General features: G+C 44.0%; 1 protein-coding gene across 8 annotated transcripts in view; it reads right to left on the bottom strand.

Annotated features, from left to right (window-relative positions):
• Positions 1-20,656, bottom strand: part of NTM (neurotrimin) — a 1,373,850-nt gene that overhangs the window by 518,816 nt on the left and 834,378 nt on the right. The gene's annotated exons all lie outside the window — the stretch shown is intronic.

Below are 20,656 nucleotides of genomic sequence, written 5' to 3'. Positions count from 1 at the left end.
CCACTTAGGAACCTCCCAGGAAATTGTCGCTTCCCACTCCTGTGTTACTAATCCTCTCTGTGACCAAAGCAAATGTACAACCACTGTCTGCTCTTGTGTCAACTAGTTTCAGCTTCTGTCGTCGTCATGGGTGATTAAACTACAACGGTTTTTCCTTTGATGGAGTTTACCACCGACAAATCAGGGGCACGGCGATGGGGGTGGTGTGTGCCCCGACCTATGCCTGTCTCCACCTTGGGCTCTGGGAGCAACTGGCGGTATATAGAAATGTGGGCTATTGGGTACACACTGCCCTCTGGCTGAGATTCATTGACGACATGCTACTGCTCTGGACCAGTTCAGAGGTACAACTTACCAATTTTCTGATGAGACTAAATATCAACGATAAAAATATCAATTTGACATATACGATGAGTGCAAACTCATGGACATTCCCCGACTTAAAGTGGATGGTGGACCTGAACTCTTGCACATGAAACAAGAAAAACAGAGAAATGCACCCTGTGTGTTTTTAGAGAGAATACAGTAGTCGGTCTAATTTCCTCTCATCAAGTGTAATTTGATGATAAAACAAAGGGTCTTAGAACATTTTTGACTCCTAGAAGATGGAAATTTAAAAAAGTATTCTAGTAACCCACTATACTGAGTTTCATGGGGGAGACAGAAAAAAAGCAGTTAAAGGCATTTGTAGGCTTAATGTCTCAGCAACAAGAGGCAACTATGACGATTTGCTGTACTGTAAAGAGGCCATATGGATATATAAGCTCAACACCCCGTATCCACATGGTCTCAATGGATAGTTAGACTTTAGGGCTTTTCTTCAAATGAGTACCTATGATTAAAAAAATTGATTGATTGATTAAAACAATCCTGTAGCTGTTTCTGTAAGAGGATAAATGGCCGAACTAACAAATTGGGCAAAGAAAAAAAGATCATGCAATGAGATGGCACAATATCACTTCTTTTAAATGGTGTCGCCTTCTGTGACCAAAACACCGGCTTCCTGGAACTGTGCAGGAGGATCCTGTAGTAAGAGTATAAAGACTGTCTAACAGAAACTAAAGTGAACCCTGAGGAAATGCCCAAAGGGTGTGAAATATGTAGGTGGGCAGAGCTTAGCAAGTCCATACCCCCTTTCCAACATGCAGCTACACTTCCTGGTGTCAGCAGTGAGTAGCTTGAGAGATGTTGAACTGGGATGCCAGTCTGCTACAGCCCACCCCGCACACACAATGCAGAGATTTTCACTACAGCGTAGTGGCACAGATCAAGCCAACATCACAGCGGCCCACCGTCACTCCACACAGGAACCTTTAAACAAGAGGTGGTGAGTGTTAGAGTGCAAAATGTACATCTGGCTTGTGTTCTGTTGCGAAAAATAGTGTGCACTGTCCCTAACCGCGTGTGTTGCTGGCAAGGGGCCAAATGTATGCAGTCACACAGGACTTGGTTATGTCAGATAGACATTCCTCTTGTCCAAATGCACCGGCTGTCGAGCTAATAGCTGCGACATATATTGCAGTCCAGTAGGAACATTACTCCATTCCTAGTTGCCACACATACAGGAATATCTCTGAGCATAAGAGATCCTTTCTTGGGCAGTATGCAGTATGCGCGTGTGTGTGTGTGTGTGTGTGTGTGTGTGTGTGTGTGTGTGTGTGTGTGTGTGTGTGTGTGTGTGTGTGTGTGTATGTGTGTGTGTGTGTGTGTGTGTGTGTGCGTGCATGCGTGTGTGTGAGAGAGAGTGTGTGTGTGTGTGAGTGAGAGAGAGTGTGTGTGTGTGTGAGTGTGAGTGTGTGTGCAATTTAGCTGGCCAGCAATGCGCCAAATTAGCTCTGCCGATTGTATGTTTTTAAACAGGATTTTAAAGGTGTCTATTGATTAATACAGGTGAATAATTTTTGCATTTACACTTTAGACCAGTTTTTATCATATATACAAGTACAGTATAATTATTTTAGTTGTGTATTAGAGAGCAGATGAGATTTTCTGTGAAAGGGATTGTGGGAATTATGCCCTCTCCCCCCCCCCCCCCCAATACCGCCACCTGCATTGAAACAGGTCTAGCAGCCCCAGAGGCTTGCATTTTGAAGTGTTTTGCAGAAGTGCCTTTCCTGCAAAGGATGCCCCTTCCCCTATTAGGCTACCAACAAGCTGGTGTCAGTAGAATTTGGGGCGGAGGAGAGGGAAGAGAGTGGTGCCGAGTGGACACGGAGGCATGTAACTTAGAAGAGAAGATGCATGTGTACCCTTTTTGCCCTCCCATCCCCCCCCCCCCCCTCCCCTGAAATCTGCATCGGGTAGACTTTAAGTTCGATAAGGAGAGCTAATAAGTAAGGTGACAGTGTTAAGTGAACAGCTATGTGAATTAACCCTTACATGAGAGAGACGCAAGGGTGCCATGTACAAAGATAAAATAAAGGTTTAATAGATTACACTAGATGACACAGAAAAAGAGAAAGAAGATGACAATATTATTTGGAAAGGTAAGAGATAGTGCCAGCAACAGAGTGAAAACAGATACAGAACACAGAAGTAGAAAAGAGACCAAAAAAACGTAAAATCTGAGTGGGAGCAAACAAAGGAAAAAGATTTTTAGATGCCTGCAGACACTCACGAGAGCTCAACACTGTTCAAATTCGTCTCAGATCCCTAAAAACCAAACCGTTTATGCTTTAAAATACTTAGACTTCTCAAATAAGTTTCTATTTTTCATTTTCTGAAACAACATAGCAAAGCACAAGTATTCAGCTAGTCTGAGATTAAAAAAACAAACAAAAAAACATCTGAATTCTGTCTTGGTGTTCCAGAATTACAGCTGCATGATCTCAGCAGGGATCACGAAATGTCTTAGTGGAAATGTGCTATTTTTTCCTCTATTCAATCGCAGCTGTTTTTTTCTGGTTTATATGGGCTCAAAGTACTTATTACAGAAACACTAGGCAAGAGCCAGAAAAAGTTGTTTAAAGAAGGGATAGCATGCAGAAGTAAATCTAACAATGCATTGCTCAGACCTCATGTTTTTCTAAGGAGCCAATGCAGCTAGTAGTGTTAGGCAGCAAGAGAGAGTACACTTCTACAGCAAACTGCGCATCTAAATTGGACGATGGAAATAGAACTAGCTACTGGATTTCAACCTGGCCACATTTAAAAAATATTGTTATGTTATTGTGACCATGCAGGCACTTGAAGGTAAAATATGGCTGTATTGTAGCATCCTCTTACCTTGCTCAACCCTGTCACTAGTTCAACCTATTAACAGCTTCAATAGAGTTATCTCTGCTTTTGACTTCAGTTGGCAGAACTCTTGTGCTGCAAATTCTTTGGGATGCTTTGATCTCTCCCTACGCTCAAACCATTCCAAAGAATAACAGGACTTCTGCTTTCAGTTTCTATATCCTCTGCTCTAGAGGATATAGGAACTGAAAGCAGAAGTCCTGTTATTGTCTCACACTGCCCCCTAGTGGCAAGTGGCCATAAATACACATTACAGCAGTACAAATTAGAAGCAGGAAAATGTAACAAATAAGAACAAATAAGACATTTTTAAAAAGTGTGCTAAAATAAATTGGCTTGGAGCGCTTGCAAGCCTCTAAATACATTTTCTGCTAAGGGGTTAACTACCGTAGTTAATTTCAGGGGCTGTGGAGTCGGTACAAAATTCACCGACTCCGACTCCTCAGTTTAGGATGCCACCGACTCCGACTCCTCTAATTTGCATATTACAATCTTGTTGATTGAAAGTATGTAACATGAAACTCGTCTCTTAATGCTTAGGAATTTTAAAAAACAACTGAAGTGAGAAGGATATGGCGGCTGCCATATTTATTCTCTTTAGACTAAAACTAGTCCTTGGTAAGAGTACTTGTAAAAGGTACAGACCGGAACAAAGAACATCTATCAGGCCCTAGGCAATGTAACTGTGGGTACATGTAAGAGTGATGTGCAGGTACTCTGCAGGGGAATGAGGAGATTATTCCTCTATTACATATTCTTCATGCACAATATGAACCAGATTTATGTATGATAGACAACACCTCTGTGTTCAATGTGCAGAACATTCTTCCCTGCAGCTCTGTGGGGAGTGCATATGTATAGTACTACTGTGTAAAACTAAACCTGAGACAGATGAAATTAAAGTTTTATACATACCTGGGGCTTCCTCCAGCCCCCTTCAGGCTAAGCAGTCCCTCGCTGTCCCCCTCTGCCACCTGAATCTTCTGCTATGAGTCCAGGTACTTGAGCCAGTCTGGTATAGTGCGCATGCACACACTCCACCACCGGGAGCGTACTACATCTGCGCAGCACTATTGTGCAGGTGCAGAATGTTCCTGGCTGTGGGAGTGGCGTGTGGCCAGACTGCGCTGACTGGCTGAATTACCGGGACTCATAGCAGAAGATCCAGGTGGTGGAGGACAGTGAAGGACTGATTGGCCTGAAGGGGGCTGGAGGAAGCCCCTGGTATGTATAAAACTTTTCTTTTCATCCATCTCAGGTACGTACCCTTTAATTCGTAGTCACCAAACCAAATTTAACAACATATCAAATTATTTGATTTCATGAGCAAAGAGAGTGCATACATTTGCATAAATCAGCATCAACGCAGAATTATTTCCATCTCATTGACCATCTCTATTAGTGACAGGGCTACACATCAGGCTTTATTCTTACAGCATAGATGCCATTTAGTATATACAGGTCCTTCTAAAAAAAATTAGCATATTGTGATGAAGTTCATTATTTTCTGTAATGTACTGATAAACATTAGACTTTCATATATTTTAGATTCATTACACACAACTGAAGTAGTTCAAGCCCTTTATTGTTTTAATATTGATGATTTTGGCATACAGCTCATGAACACCCAAAATGTCTATCTCAAAAAATTAGCATATCATGAAAAGGTTCTCTAAACGAGCTATTAACCTAATCATCTGAATCTACTAATTCACTCTAAACACTTGCAAAAGATTCCTGAGGCTTTTAAAAACTCCCAGCCTGGTTCATTACTCAAAACCGCAATCATGGGTAAGACTGCCGACCTGACTGCTGTCCAGAAGGCCATCATCGACACCCTCAAGCAAGAGGGTAAAACACAAAAAGAAATTTCTGAACGAATAGGCTGTTCCCAGAGTGCTGTATCAAGGCATCTCAGTGGGAAGTCTGTGGGAAGGAAAAAGTGTGGCAGAAAATGCTGCACAACGAGAAGAGGTGACCGGACCCTGAGGAAGATTGTGGAGAAGCACAGATTCCAGACCTTGGGGGACCTGCTGAAGCAGTGGATTGAGTATGGAGTAGAAACATCCAGAGCCACCGTGTACAGGCGTGTGCAGGAAATGGGCTACAGGTGCCGCATTCCCCAGGTCAAGCCACTTTTGAACTAGAAACAGCAGCAGAAGCGCCTGACCTGGGCTACAGAGAAGCAGCACTGGACTGTTGTTCAGTGGTCCAAAGTACTTTTTTCCGATGAAAGCAACTTTTGCATGTCATTCGGAAATCAAGGTGCCAGAGTCTGGAGGAAGACTGGGGAGAGGGAAATGCCAAAATGCCTGAAGTCCAGTGTCAAGTACCCACAGTCAGTGATGGTCTGGGGTGCCATGTCAGCTGCTGGTGTTGGTCCACTGTGTTTTATCAAGGGCAGGGTCAATGCAGCTAGCTATCAGGAGATTTTGGAGCACTTCATGCTTCCATCTGCAGAAAAGCTTTATGGAGATCAGAGATTTCATTTTTCAGCACGACCTGGCACCTGCTCACAGTGCCAAAACCACTGGTAAATGGTTTACTGACCATGGTATTACTGTGCTCAATTGGCCTGCCAACTCTCCTGACCTGAACCCCATAGAGAATTTATGGGATATTGTGAAGAGAAAGTTGAGAGACGCAAGACCCAACACTCTGGATGAGCTTAAGGCCGCTATCGAAGCATCCTGGGCCTCCGTAACACCTGAGCAGTGCCACAGGATGATTGCCTCCAAGCCACGCCGCATTGATGCAGTCATTTCTGCAGGATTCCCGACCAAGTATTGAGTGCATAACTGAACATTATTATCTGAAGGTTGACTTTTGTTTTAAAAAAACTTTTCTTTTATTGGTATTTATCACAATATGCTAATTTTTTTTAGGAGGACCTGTATAAAAGATTCCGGTGTACACATCATATACAGTATACTGTATAGTCACAATCAGATATGTATATCTGACTTTAAAAATACGGGGACTGCTTTATTGAAGCAGCACAAGTAACTAATTTTGATTGGTTTATTTCATTTTTGTGGACTAAGCACAGCTATTACTGTATATATAAATTATTTATGATGACTTATCTGAGAAATAGAACACTATATCATATTTTCTATTTTAATTACAGTTTAAATTCATTGGGAGTCGGTGCATTTTTTCCCAACACTGACTCCAGGCACCCAAAATTGCTCCGACTCTGACTCCACAGCCCTAGTTAATTTAAACACAGATTTCCTTTAAAGCAATACTGAAGTAATGCTGAAAAAAAATAGATACTCAACTGTGCATAGGGAATGGATCCTGGTGCTCTCTCAATGCCCTTGGTCCACAACTGTCTTCTGTTGAAATTCTGAGTCTTCAGGACTCCTGAAAAGGTTTCGGAAGCTCTCTTATCCCCAAGTGATTCCGAAAACAGGCTCATCTGTACTGCGCATAAGAGAACATGGACTTGCGCTTGTGCAGCTTGTCTTTGAAAGTACCTGAGGATGCAAGTACCGAAGCCTTCACAAAAACTCCAGGAGTACTGGACCACTTGGTTGAATAACTTCAATGGGGGACAGTGGTAGACAGAGGCCACGGAGAGAGAGCAACAGGAAGGCTCTATGGGATCTAGTCTTTCCTGTACGTAGGTGAGTATTTTTCAGTGCCACTTCAGTATTGCTGTAAGCTGGCTATAGAGAGACTTATTTACTAGAATTAGCCCCTAAAATAAAAGTTTCTGATCGCTAGACAAATAGACAAAGAACATTTATATTGTGTTTTTCTACTGTTGGATGCAAAGTGCCAAACTTTATACTGATTGAAAAGCATCCTGTGATCCACCACACAGCACTGGCATATCTCAATTATATTTCAACTTGTACAGAACAAAACCACACACCCATCTCTCCAGCAACTGCCCAATCCATGCACATTTTCTAATCCTTCTAAGGCCTGTCCCAATACTGACTGCATTGCAGGGGGGTGCAAACATCTCATGCAGATTCAGTCAAAACAACTTAATCTGATGACAGTTGTGGTAATCAAATCATGTGTAGCCAAGCCTTTAACCACCCTGGCGTTCAGTTTCCCCAGGATTTCCGTGCAAAAAGTGTTTCAATTAATTTCCAATAATTTGCAACCATTTTCTTTTTGCAACCAATTTACAATTTTCAAATATACAGGTTATTGTATTGAATTCAATTTAAAAAAAAAAAAAAAAAAGTGTTTTCTGCAAGATGTTGATGACGCTGTGTGACCCTGGTGTCATATACGCCAATCAACGGGGGATATGTGATCGCCGAGGGAGAAGCTAAATCCGCCAAGGGACATGGAAGAAGACACTGGGGAAGCTATCAGAGGTACTCGACGAGGGATCAGCATGCCAATGGTGAGTATAAGACCCAGATGTATAGTTAGCCAGATGTGCAGCCAGGTATAGTTAGCCAGATGTGCAGCCAGGTATAGTTAGCCAAGTATAGTTAGCCAGATGTGCAGCCAGGTATAGTTAGCCAGAGGTATAGTGAGCCAGGTGTTTAGCCAGGTATATAGTGAGCCAGGTGTTTAGCCAGATTTATAGGTAGCCAGATGTCCCCCTCCCGGTCCTCCCCCCCCCCCCCTCCTAGCACGCTGTGGGTAGCTATCTGTGCTACCCACAGCGTGCAGAACAAGCACACCCTAGGGAATCCCTGGGCAGCCAGCGGGGCAGGGAATGTGCGGGGTTCCCCCCTGTATGCGGAGGCTATGTGGGCGGGGGGATCCCCCTCTGTGTGGGTGGGGAGATCCCCCTTCTATGGTGGTTGTTGTGAGCGGGGATCCCCCTCTGTGCGGGTGGGGGGATCCCCCTTCTATGGTGGCTGTTGCGGGCGGGAATCCCCCTCTGTGCAGGTGGGGGGATCCCCCTTCTATGGTGGCTGTTGTGGGTGGCCTATTCCTCCCTCCCTCCCGATCTCCCCCCTCCCGATCTCCACCCCCCCCCCCCCCCTCTAAGCCCATGGAGTAAATAGTTGTACTCACCAGAGGGCTCACCAAGCCTCGTAATGTAACTGTACAGAGACCGGGACTTTGGAGATGGAGGAGGAAGTGCTGCTGCGTCGCTGGAGAAAGCCCTCTGATAAGTACAACTATTTACTCCACGGGCTTAGAGGGGGGGGGGGGTGGAGATCGGGAGGGGGGAGATCAGGAGGGAGGGGGGGGAATAGGCCACCCGCAACAGCCACCATAGAAGGGGGATCCCCCCACCCGCACAGAGGGGGATCCCCGCCCGCAACAGCCACCATAGAAGGGGGATCCCCCCACCCGCACAGAGAGGGATCCCCGCTCACAACAGCCACCATAGAAGGGGGATCCCCTCACCCGCACAGAGGGGGATCCCCCCGCCCACATAGCCTCCGCATACAGGGGGGGAACCCCGCACATTCCCTGCCCCGCTGGCTGCCCAGGGATTCCCTAGGGTGGCTGGATGCTTGTTCTGCACGCTGTGGGTAGCACAGATCGCTACCCACAGCATGCAGTCAGGCATCCAGCCATCCTGGGGAATCCCTCTGATGAGAAAAAAATGCAGCCGGCGGGGCAGAGAAACAGGAAATCTCCCTGTCGGCATGGACGAGCTCAGCTCGTCATTAACGTTTTTTGCAAGTTTTTGCTGGACGAACTCAGCTCGTCCATACCGCCAGGGAGGCTACGGTAGCCACCAATGGTCCAATTTTCCTAACGATCGCCTGGCTGATCCAATAAATGTGATTGGTCAGAAACGATCGATTGGGTCCACTAATGTGAAAGGAATATATACCCAATCCAATCAATGAAGTTGATAAGAAAAATTGATCAATTCCATTGTTTAGATCAGATAAGGCACGTGTTCCCTTCAAGTTCGTGAACCTGATCAATCGTTTCCGACCGATCACATTTATTGGATTGGCCAGTCAATCATTTGGGAAATTGGACCTGTAGATTTTTCAACTTGAAACCCTTACACACTGAGAAATGTGCACAACCTTCTTGAATGAATCCTAAATCAATATTCTGGAATCCATGCTATTTTTCCCCTATGCTGAACATGGAAACAAGTGGCTCAGCTTTTGGATAATGAGCATGATGACTGGGTAGTGCAAGAAGCCACTAATAATATGTCCTGCTTGCTGCAGAAAACACCACTTTTACCTCAAGGTGGAAAGGCCCATCCATATAACTCCTTAGCACTTGGCAGGCTGAAAGTCAATGTGTCCCACTGGGAGAAGCAGGAAGCAGCCTTCCCAGCAGAGCAAAGGAGCAGAAAATAGATATGGAAGGGGGTCTGCTGCTCCATGCCAGGGACGACAAACTAGACTGATTCCCAATTAGCTATGGCACATTACACACAGGACACAGCTTTCCAGCTACTTTAGGTGAGGCATCTCCAGTGAGTGATAACACACGAGGCCTATGCCATATTTATTGCTTAAAGGTGGCCACACACACATTTTTCAAATAATCTTTTTAAGCACAAAATAAACATTGACTGAAACAGCACAATAGGTCACCTGTTCGCTAAAGCTCTGTACAATAACATTTAAAACATTCTATTCCATCTATTTCCTGTGTAGATCATTTCATTTGTTTAAAAGTACTGTTTAACAGGAGACATTAAAGCAGGTCACACATGTAGCAGGGCAGGCCTCATTCCCAATCAATAATCCCTGATCAAAATACAAGTGGGGGAATTGTGATCAATGTACCACACTACAGTAATTTGATAAGAGTTTTCTTATGCACAGTTTACTGTAACTTAATGCAGTAAAAGACCATTGTTCCCCTGACAACACGCAAGTTTTTCTCCATAACCAATCATGATCTTGGTCAATTAATGAGGAATTGTAGTAAAAAAAAAAAAATGAATATTTTTTTTCCCTACAAGAATAGATTACAAATTATTTAATAAGTGTTTGCTCATTGAAAATCTTTACTCTCCCTGATTTATTTTCTGAAATTCATTACAGCCGGCAACATCTTTAGTCCTGGCAGGTGATCACTGCAGAATTTTCGTTTACTGAGAGCTCTAGAGCTAGTATAAAAGATCTCTGGTGTCCCAAAATGCTCTAGGGCAGTGATGGCTAGCTTTGGCACTCCAGCTGTGACAAAATTACAAAACCCATCATGCCTCTGCCTCCCCGAGTTATGCTTAGAGCTGTGAGAGTATTGCAATGCCTCATGGGACTTGTAGTTCCACCACAGCTGGAGTGCCAAGGTTAGCCACCACTGCTCTAGGGGGAGGGGGAAGAAGAGAATTCCAAATAATAAACAGCCTAGGCTAAGCCCCAGTGGAAGGGTGGAGCTACATACCAATATAGAGTAATCTATAGCTATATGAAGTGTTTCTGATACTAAAACCAACCAGTATTAACATAAAAGTCGGTATCGTGAATAATTTACTTCATTCTACTATATGTTGTTATGGTTCCTCTTTCAGCAGTCCCAGCCAACAGAAATAATGCTGCAGGAAGAAGATTTTGCAGCAGATCAAATATTCATGTTGGTTCCTCTTTATTAGAGACTTGTTGGACCCCTTTACCGGGAAGCTATCCACCTTTGATGCATTGAAAGAAAGATTAACCCCCCTGGCGGTATGGAAAATTCCGCCAGGGGGCAGCGCAGCAGTTTTTTTAATTTTTTTAAATCATGTAGCGAGCCCAGGGCTCGGTACATGATAGCCGCTGCTCAGCGGCATCCCCCCGCCCGCTTCGATCGCCTTCGGCGATCTCCGATCAGGAAATATATATCTATATATAATACATTTTGTGTGTGAAGGTCCGGTAAAAAATGCCTCAGGCGGCTGCATTCAGCCCGTGGGCCTTAGTTTGAGGACCACTGACTTAGAATGTGCACGCGCTTCCTTTGGCAAGGGTACTGAGGCAGTGGCCTCAATTCTGGTAGCTATGTGAAGTAAATGTTTTTGCATCGATTAAACACCACAATCAGTATTTTTCTTTTTTTTAGGTAATTCTGAAAGATTTTTCTGCATTTCCAAAAATGTGGTAAAAAGTGTGGAAAATGGTGTGGTATTTCAGCAATAAGCATGCGGTAAATAATAATAGTCTTTAATTGTCTTCCATAAGTTAGGAGCCTGAATAGAAACTCCATTAAAACAGGATCGCCACTAAAAACTGCAAAATGCATACAATTTGACTTTACTGCCAGGTACAGGCAGTTCTTAAACTGATCGTTAAATTATGTGCTAACACGCCCCCTATTTTTCATGAGAATTCCAATTTACAGTAAAATATCACAAACTACAGAACATTGTATGACCTAATTTACATTCGGTAAATTATGACTATAATCTACCAGAATAGCAAACTGCTTTTACCACATGTGGTAATACCACGCATGCAGTAAAACGGACGCCAAGCCTACCAAAATTGAGGCCATTGGGTCCACTGACTGTGAAAGAGAGGAGCGCAAATCCGATTCCCACACTTAAAAAATAAATCAGGTGGTGGCTGTTTCAGAGGGGTGTATATAAAATAAAGTTTCCTTTTCTCAATGGAGCTTTATAACCTATACATTCAAATGAAGACAACAGAACCTCCACACCTCATTTTGTAAAGAAATGCAGATAATGAAAAATATGTTGTGCTTGAGAACATTCACGGGTAGGAAAGGTGTGAGAGGTCTACAGGTGACCAATCATCCCTTTAAAAAAAATTCTCCAAAAGCTGGGATGGTTAGGATTCAGGGTGTATACATCTCCAATTTTGATTGGCCAATGACTGGTCAATTTTTCCACTTTCATGTAGTAGGAGTGCCAACAGATTTTATTAATGTGAACAGATTGTATATGTAAGCTCTCCTACCACGCGGAGGTGGTAAAATTGCCCAATCACTGGCCACTCAAAATTGATGAATGCACCCCTAAATCCTTGTACACACTTTAGACTAATGTCATCTGGCAGGGGTCAGAGCATGATGTCTCCGACATCATTTTATGGACGAGGCTGTACAGACAAGTTACTAGCCTGAAGGCTAGCATCGCATTGTGTCACTATGTTGGCCACCAAGTGGACAATGTGTGGTGCATAAAGGAGACACTGGAGCATGGGAAAAAAACAAGTCTGGTATTGTTCTGCAGAAATGATCCAGCATGCTGTATCTTTGGCTGATATATGTTGGGGCCGCCATTCACACACTAGATTCTTGGCAGAGGCCATCTTCAGCAGCCAACTCAGCTGAGGTTAGTCTAGTGTGTGTACAGACCTTAAGACTGCATTCGTTGAAAAGGTGGGAGGTCTTCAGAAGGGGGGGGGGGGGGGTAAAAGCTCTTTGTTCTTTTACTGGTTTATCAATATAATTATTACCAGCTGCAATTGAACAGCAGCAATCTGCAGTATTAATAAGTGAGATAGCTTTGTTTTTATCTTTTAAAACACCACAGTTGGCAGAAAACTGTAATCACAGAAACTGTAAGCCAAGTGGTTGTTGCCTGTACCCTAAAGATAATTGTTACCCACATCATTTATACAGTAGGTTTCCTCTGTTTGGTGTTTTGAAGAAGATAATCTACAAAGATAAAAATAAATCAAATAGTGGAAAGTAAAGTTAACAATACTGAAAGAATGGAGGAAACTACTAGATGTATCGCTTTTCCAAGCTATCTTAGTTTTAGAATAAAAATACAGTGTCCGTCACATAATACAGGATGCAGTACAATCAGGGATACAGGACCTTTCTAGTGCATCTTTCAGTTTTATGCTGTGATAAAGAGACATCCAGTCAAAGCTGTATAGGGCTTAGTATAGTGTGTACAGGGATGTGGATCCTCTTGCTGTGTGTGAGGTAACCACTCCTATTCTGAGATTCTAGACCCATTGGTACCCTAGATGATTCCAGGACCTGGCTTAAAGGTGACATGATGTCTCCACAGAAGGCTGCAGTTACTCTCAGGCCAAGATATTAGTGTAAAGGGACTCAGCCCCGTCGGTGGCCTGTCTGCGCCGCATTGTGCTGCTATCAGCAGATCTTCCTCCTCGGATAAATGTAAACATTATTTATAGTAATTGCAGTCTGTGAAAGCAGCTCGACTCAATAAGTGTTTAGTGACAATATTTACTAGCACAGTCATTAAAAAGTCAGCAAATTCATTACAGCGCAGGAATGTGTCACATTACACTGGCTGCGTAACCGAGAGATCAGAAAATACCTCATATGGGGCAAAAATTAATTACAGAGACAGGGAGGTGTCAAAACACATCAGCTGAAAACATGGAGATCAGTAAGTACTCCATCTGGGGCAAAGTGCTGGTAAAATGCCTTACAACTCTGACAGCGAGACCCAGAAATCATACAATACCAGATTGTACTAAGTATAGAGGCAATTACAAACCAGGGTAATACAGATAATGCATCAGACAAAACACCAGGGCTCAGCTACAAAATAGCTGAGCTTCAGGTAGAGGGAAAGTAAGACTTAAGATGCCCATACATTCCTTGATTTGCGACATTGATATCTGGTAGATTTCGTGCTGAAATCTACTGGAAATCTGTCTGCACTGTGTGGCCATGTTATAGATCCCTCTCTGGTCAGATTTGATGATCGATCTGGTGGCCATCTAGTGTATGACCACCTTTAGGTGAGTAATAATAGGTGATAGGGTAGGGGGAGGATATAGAAAATTGGGAGAAGAGGCTAATGTTTGGCATTGAGGCAGGAATTAGCTTCAGGGAGGTGTTAGATGAGGGTATGCTTAGGGAAAAAGTCAGTGTTAGGCATATAGATGGGGGTTTGCTTAGGGAATAAGCCAGTGTTAGGCATATAGATGAGGGTATTGCTTAGGGAGGGAGGTTAGTGTTAGACATATACAGTAGATGGGGGCTTGCTTAGGGAATAAGTCAGTGTTAGTTAGGCATATAGATGGGGGTTTGCTTAGGGAATAAGTAAGTGATAGGCATATAGATGGGGGTTTGCTTAGGGAATAAGTAAGTGATAGGCATATAGATGGGGGTTTGCTTAGGGAGGGAGTTAGTGATAGGCATATAGATGGGGGTTTGCTTAGGGAGGAAGTTAGTGTTTGGCACATAGAAAAGTGTTTGCCTAGGGAGGGGGGTTGTGTCAGGCATATAGATGAGGGTATGCTTATGGAGGGAGTAAGTGCTATGCTGGGAATACACAATGAGGTTTTTTTTAGCAGTTTACTTAGTGAGTGTGTGTGTGTGTGTGGGTGTGGGGTGGGGGGAGCTGTAATGTTGGGCATCAAGATAGGGGTTTGCTTAGTAAGCTGGGTTAATGTTATGCATTAGGAAAGCCAATAGAAAAAGATTGTTAGTAGAACATTATCAATATTAATTAGCGGCATAACCCTGTACCCAAGTTATCAAGCGCCTTTATAATACACACTCCTGGGTGGCCTTTACAGCTCACTGGGTGAGGAAAACCAGACTGGGAAGCTGAGATTCATTAGTAGATGAATTCTCAGCATAGCAATCAGGGCACCAAGTTTCCCTATAAGGGTGGAAGCACAAATGTTTCAATTGTCTGCGTTTCCTGCAGGTGTGGGATATGCATGCAGAATCGCACATAATGAAAGTCTGCAGGGCAAGCTGCAAATCACAGCTATCAGTGATGTGCAATGTAAAGTTTAAAAAATGCACAATTTGTTGGATCTTCTTGCAAACTACATGTGAATCGCAGCATACAGTGCTGTCCTATGGGGAGGGAAATGCATGCATTATTTTACAAAATAAATAGGATTCTTTATTTTTCTACATTGAAAAAGGAAGATTATTAACAAAAAAAAAGCAGACAAGAAAAACGCAATCGCATACAAAAACACAGAAGTAAAACGCACATGGCAGAAAACTCCATGCACACAAGTGTGCTCCCAGACAGAACAGGCTAGCTATGACAACTTCCCTATCTCTCTAGATACAAGTGTCCTTTAATTGGCCAACCACAATGGTCAAGTCTCCTAATTCATAATCATTGGTCTATATAGAAAGTAGCCATTTTAAGGGTAGGTTTAGTATTATTCCCCCAGGGATCTGGTGCTCATCTGCCATACAGGAAATACAGTATATGTCAGAGTTCCTCCATTATCTAGACAGGGAACAGAAACTCTTTAGCAAACTGCCCAGCAGCACTACAACTACCAGTGTTTCTGACCAAAGTGAGGCACACACTCACCTTCCTCCAACCACCATTCAATAAGGAATCTGAGATCGCCTATTTATTAGGAAATAGCTACATAGGAGAGCCATAGATGGGCTCAGACAGCTTTTGCTTATTGGCACTGCAGATATTCATTCAGCAAGTAAAACGATAAAGACATCATTTCTGTAGAATCAGCAGCTCCCCTGAGCCAGGTCCTTATTACTCTGCACCTGGCCATATCTCTGCAAGATGCTCAATAATTGTTCATTAACAGATTGTTTGATAACCAGATATCAACTAATAACATAGCAATGAGACCACAGTCCCATTCCACACAGAAATTCCCATTGTCTGAAATAATAAGAGCCTGCTAATCTGTTTAGAGATGTAACACGTGTCCACACATCTGTATGATAGAGCATTAGGAGGGCAGGAATAACACATAAATAAGGAGAAACAGGGCGGGTGATTTATGAAAGATATGTAAAGCAGTCATGACTCGCGATCAGGAAAAACAAATTTGCTTATTTGTTCACAAACATGGGCAGTGGGCGCACTTGCCAGCAATATGTGATGTCAGTTTGGAAATTCACAATGTGATTCGAGGCCACACTTTGCTCCAGTATATGGCTGCAGTTATCGCAGTCAACTAGCTGCTGCTTTTAAAACACGGATTACGTTAGGGAAAATATGCATAAAACATCACTAAAATACTACATTTGTATTTAAACAGGTTTATTAAAAAATCAGCACAGCTTACGTCTCCTAAATATCGTCGGAACTTGGAATCCTGTTCATCTACCGAGCAGGTTGGTTGGCTCATGAACGATATGTAAATCATAATGTAGATGGTAAACAGAGGCGCCAAAATAATATAATGTACTAAAAACTTTAAAAATAGACAAGGCAGTGGTGAACTTACCTCCTCAAAGCAGACACAAAGTACTGAGAAAAAAACTAACCAAACAAATTTTATTTACACACTCCAAAAGTATTTCTGCAGAAATAATTTTGGAGTGTGTAAATAAAACGTACTTGCTTTATCGAAATCAACAGTACTTTGTGTCTGCTTTGAGGAGGTAAGTCCACCACTGCCTCCTCCATATTTTCAAATTTTTAGTGAATTTTATTCTTTTGGCGCCTGTTTACCATCTACATCAGGGGTGCCCAATAGGTCGATCGCGATCTACCGGTAGATCGCGACCGCCTGATCGGTAGATCGCGGCCTCTTGGCCGCGTCCCATTGAATTTAGCAGCCAGCAGCTGTATATCGCAGTTTCTGCTGCTGGCCGTTGGAGGAGAGAGCCTGGCCAATCAGGGGAGGGGAGGAGAGAGCCTGGCCAATCAGGGGAGGGGAGGGGAGGAGAGAGCCTGGCCAATCAGGGGAGGGGAGGCGCGCAGCCAATCAGGAGAGGAGAGGCGCGCAGTCAATCAGGAGAGGAGAGGCGCGCAGCCATTCAGGAGAGGAGAGGCGCGCAGCCATTCAGGAGAGGAGAGGGGCGCAGCCATTCAGGAGAGGAGAGGTGCGCAGCCAATCGGGACTCGGAGAGGCGCGCAGCCAATCGGGACTCGGAGAGGCGGAAAACTTCCGAGTTCCGACTCCACTCACGCTGCCCACCGGAGCCAGGCCTGAAGACCTGGACGCCACCGGCCCTATATCCAGGTAACCTATACTGAAGGGACCTATACCCGGCTAACCTATACTGAAGGGACCTATACCCGGCTAACCTATACTGAAGGGATCTATACCCGGCTAACCTATACTGAAGGGACCTATACCCTGCTAACCTATACTGAAGGGACCTATACCCGGCTAACCTATACTGAAGGGACCTATACCCTGCTAACCTATACTGAAGGGACCTATACCCGGCTAACCTATACTGAAGGGACCTATACCCTGCTAACCTATACTGAAGGGACCTATACTCGGCTAAACTATACTGAAGGGACCTATACCCGGCTAAACTATACTGAAGGGACCTATACCCGGCTAAACTATACTGAAGGGATCTATACCTAGCTACATTTCCGGGGGGGGGGGGGGAAAAGGTACATTTGAAACATCGGTAGATCTCCTGGCCTCGGCGAATTTTAAAGTAGCTCGCGAGCCGAAAAAGTGTGGGCACCCCTGATCTACATCATCTGAGTCCACCTTTGGTGGAGGGATGCTAACCCCCTTTTTTTCTGATCTACGGAGAGTGACTTCTGAATCCTGAGAGGGGACAGGTCTAATCTCCTCAACTGCATTTGCAGTGTTTGCCTATGAGGTAACCCTGGATTGTGAGTATAAGCATACTTACCTTTCATTATTTCATTATTTACCAGTACTTACTACACTATATTGGGCTCTCTGTGCCTCCTCTTTTGCATATGTAAATCATAAACTGCCCACATGGCTTTCAAAAATGTTGAATGGTTAGTCAATACAATACAACACAACACTTTTTCAGTTGCGAACAATAAAAAAACGTACTAAAAATTGGTTGACCCAAAGCAAACCAGTACTTATTTAGTTTACTAACACCACCTGTGACAAATGTATTGAAAAATCTACAGTAAGTACCACAAACACGTGTGAGTGGGCTAAGATAACACCATCTGCTGATATGAAAACCAGCCTGTAACAAAACCCTAATAAGCAGGTGCCGACTGTGATGAAAGCAGGGCTGAGGAGTCGGAGTCAAGCAGTTTGAGTAATTCTTGGGTACCTGGAGTCTGATTCAAAGTCAATGGTTTCATAAACTGGGTTTCATAAACTGTGGAGTCGGAGATGGATAATCATTGTACCGACTCAACAGGCCTGGTTGACAGAGCTCTATCTACTGTATATCTATAATAGAGGAAGTACTTCTTTTGTGTGTTAATTTAATATTTTTCCATGGATTTGGCCCTACAGGAAACATGATGTCACCCCTCTATTGGGAAGCAGCTACACGTTGGTCAATTAGAGAGCAATAGATGGACACAGACAGCTTCTGTCATGGTTAAGACATTTCTGTATAACCAGCAGCATCCCTGAGCCAGGTCCTTATTACTCTGCACCTGACCATATCTCTATAAGAAGCTTTGAGGAAACTAGGGAAAAGTTAATATAATGAGGGCCATGGTGTTGCAACAGGTATGGTGTGGTCTAGGAGGACAAAGTTTCACTGGGGTGGCAGGATAAGTTAGTTACACCTTTGTGATCCTGCCTAAAATGATTTTTTCTCAGCTGTATTAATTATACCATACAATGCATTGGGAAATGGGGAGTGGTCTAAGATAGTGTATAGCTGAAATCCAGCCATGGTGCAACTGGCTCATATGAAAACCAGTCTGAAACAGAACCCTAATGAGCACATGCCAACTGCGATGACAGAACACTATCCAGCCTCCAGTAATCATAGGCCAGCACTGGTACTGCATAAGGTGACAAAAGTGATAACGGGTAGTGCCTGGGGTGATAGAGCTATACCAGGACTTTTTAATGTTAATGCACCGGCAAGGGTGACAGAGTTGTATCACAACCTGCATTGCCAATACATGAGCACAGATATTTTGTATGGTGATGCTGCTGTTCCTGCATCTACCACTCTTAGGTGTTCTCTTGCTACTTACAGTGTACCTGAGATGGAAAAAAAAAATGTATAAATACTTGAGGCTTCCTCCAGTCCCATCACTCTCTCGCCGTCCTCCTCTGCCACCTGGACCATCCACAATCTGGCCCCAAAAACCTTCAGTCGGCGCAGACGCAGTTCAGCGGCAAGCGCTACCATCGCTGGGAACCTTCTGTGCCTGAGGAGCCTTCTGTGCTTGCACAGTAGTAATGCGCAAAACGCTCCCAGCAACGGGAGCGCGCATCGCCAAGCCATGCATGAACAGAACGCCCCAGACCGGAGGAATATCTGGGTCAAGATGGCAAGGGAGCCTGGAGGGGGCTGGAGGAAGCCCAGCTATATATATATTTTTTAAATCCCCATTTAATGTGTACTTTCAACCTCATAAAATGACTACAATTCAGATACAGGAAGCAAATCTAACCTAGGCTGCTTGGTCCATCTGCCACACTCTAAATCAAAACAACTGCCTAAAGCATTTATAGCAGTCACAGAAGCAATCAGGCATAAGGTGCAGAGGCCTCCCATATAATCACTGGACACAACCCCCCCCCCCCCCAACAACAGGTCAGAAAAGAAGGAAAACCCGTTCATCATGGGGTTGAGTTGAGTGGAAAACAAATTTATCCTCCATGATCAGAAGAAAAATGTTCTCCATGAAAACGCAGCCGCTATACTGTCGATTGTGCAGTCAGGAAAACTAATGGATCATTGGTGTGTCATCACTTGTAGGCCGCCAGCCTCAAATACAACTCAGATCTAATAATAAAACCACAAATCTCTGCAGAAAACACAGCCGAGTCCTTGTGGATGGTGTGTATTCCTTGACTGCAATAAAGACAATCCAGAGAGAGACAGAGAAGGCAAAAGATGTTACTGTTGTATCAATAAATACGCTTGTTTATTCTACAGAATTAGTTACAGCTGGCACAGTATCAAAAATTAAAGGAGAATACTGTTCATAAATACAGTCTCACTCTTAATACAATATTCTTCATTCCTGTGACACCACAACCTCACAGTACTATTTGTTAATATTGTACTTTTGTCTCCTTTATTCTGCTACTGTATATTGATCCCTCCACTGTATTACAATTGTCTGTTTCGCTACTGTACAGTTACCCCTCAACCCCTCTGCTGCACCTTAGAATCAGTGGCGGTGCTACACTAGGGCACGCTGGGGCTCTGGCACCCCCTAGGAATCACTGTGCCCCCCCCCCTCTTAGTAACATAAAGTTAACTGTTGGCTCCAGCAACATACACTGATCAGGATATGGCCTGTAAAAAATGCTCCATGTCAGCCTGAGTCTATGTAGGCATTAAAGAAAACCTGTCACAAAAAAAAGTTCCCCTGGGGGGTACTCGCCTCGGGAGGGGGAAGCCTCAGGGTCCCAATGAGGCTTCCCCCTCCCCTGTAGCTGCAGGCAGTCCAGCGCTGACTCCCCGAAGTGTCCCGGAATCCTCCCTCGACAAACCTGACAAGTGCTGATTTATTTACCTTTCCTGGCTCCAGCGGGGGCGCTGTTGCGGTTTTCCGCACGGAGATAGGCGAAAATAGCCGATCTCCGTCGGGTCCGCTCTACTGCGCGGCTATTTCCGCCTATCTCTGAGCAGAGAGCCGATACTGCGCCTGCGCTGGAGCCGGTAAGGTAAATATTTACATCCCCGCTGTTCGGGGAGCTTTATCTCCACTGTCGAGGGACCGAGGAGGATGGGG

The sequence above is a fragment of the Hyperolius riggenbachi genome, chromosome 6 (genome assembly GCF_040937935.1).
Source record: "Hyperolius riggenbachi isolate aHypRig1 chromosome 6, aHypRig1.pri, whole genome shotgun sequence".
Classification (NCBI taxonomy): Eukaryota; Metazoa; Chordata; class Amphibia; order Anura; family Hyperoliidae; genus Hyperolius; species Hyperolius riggenbachi.
The sequence above is the reverse complement of the archived record's forward strand: the minus strand, read 5'-3'. Positions and strand labels throughout refer to the sequence as shown.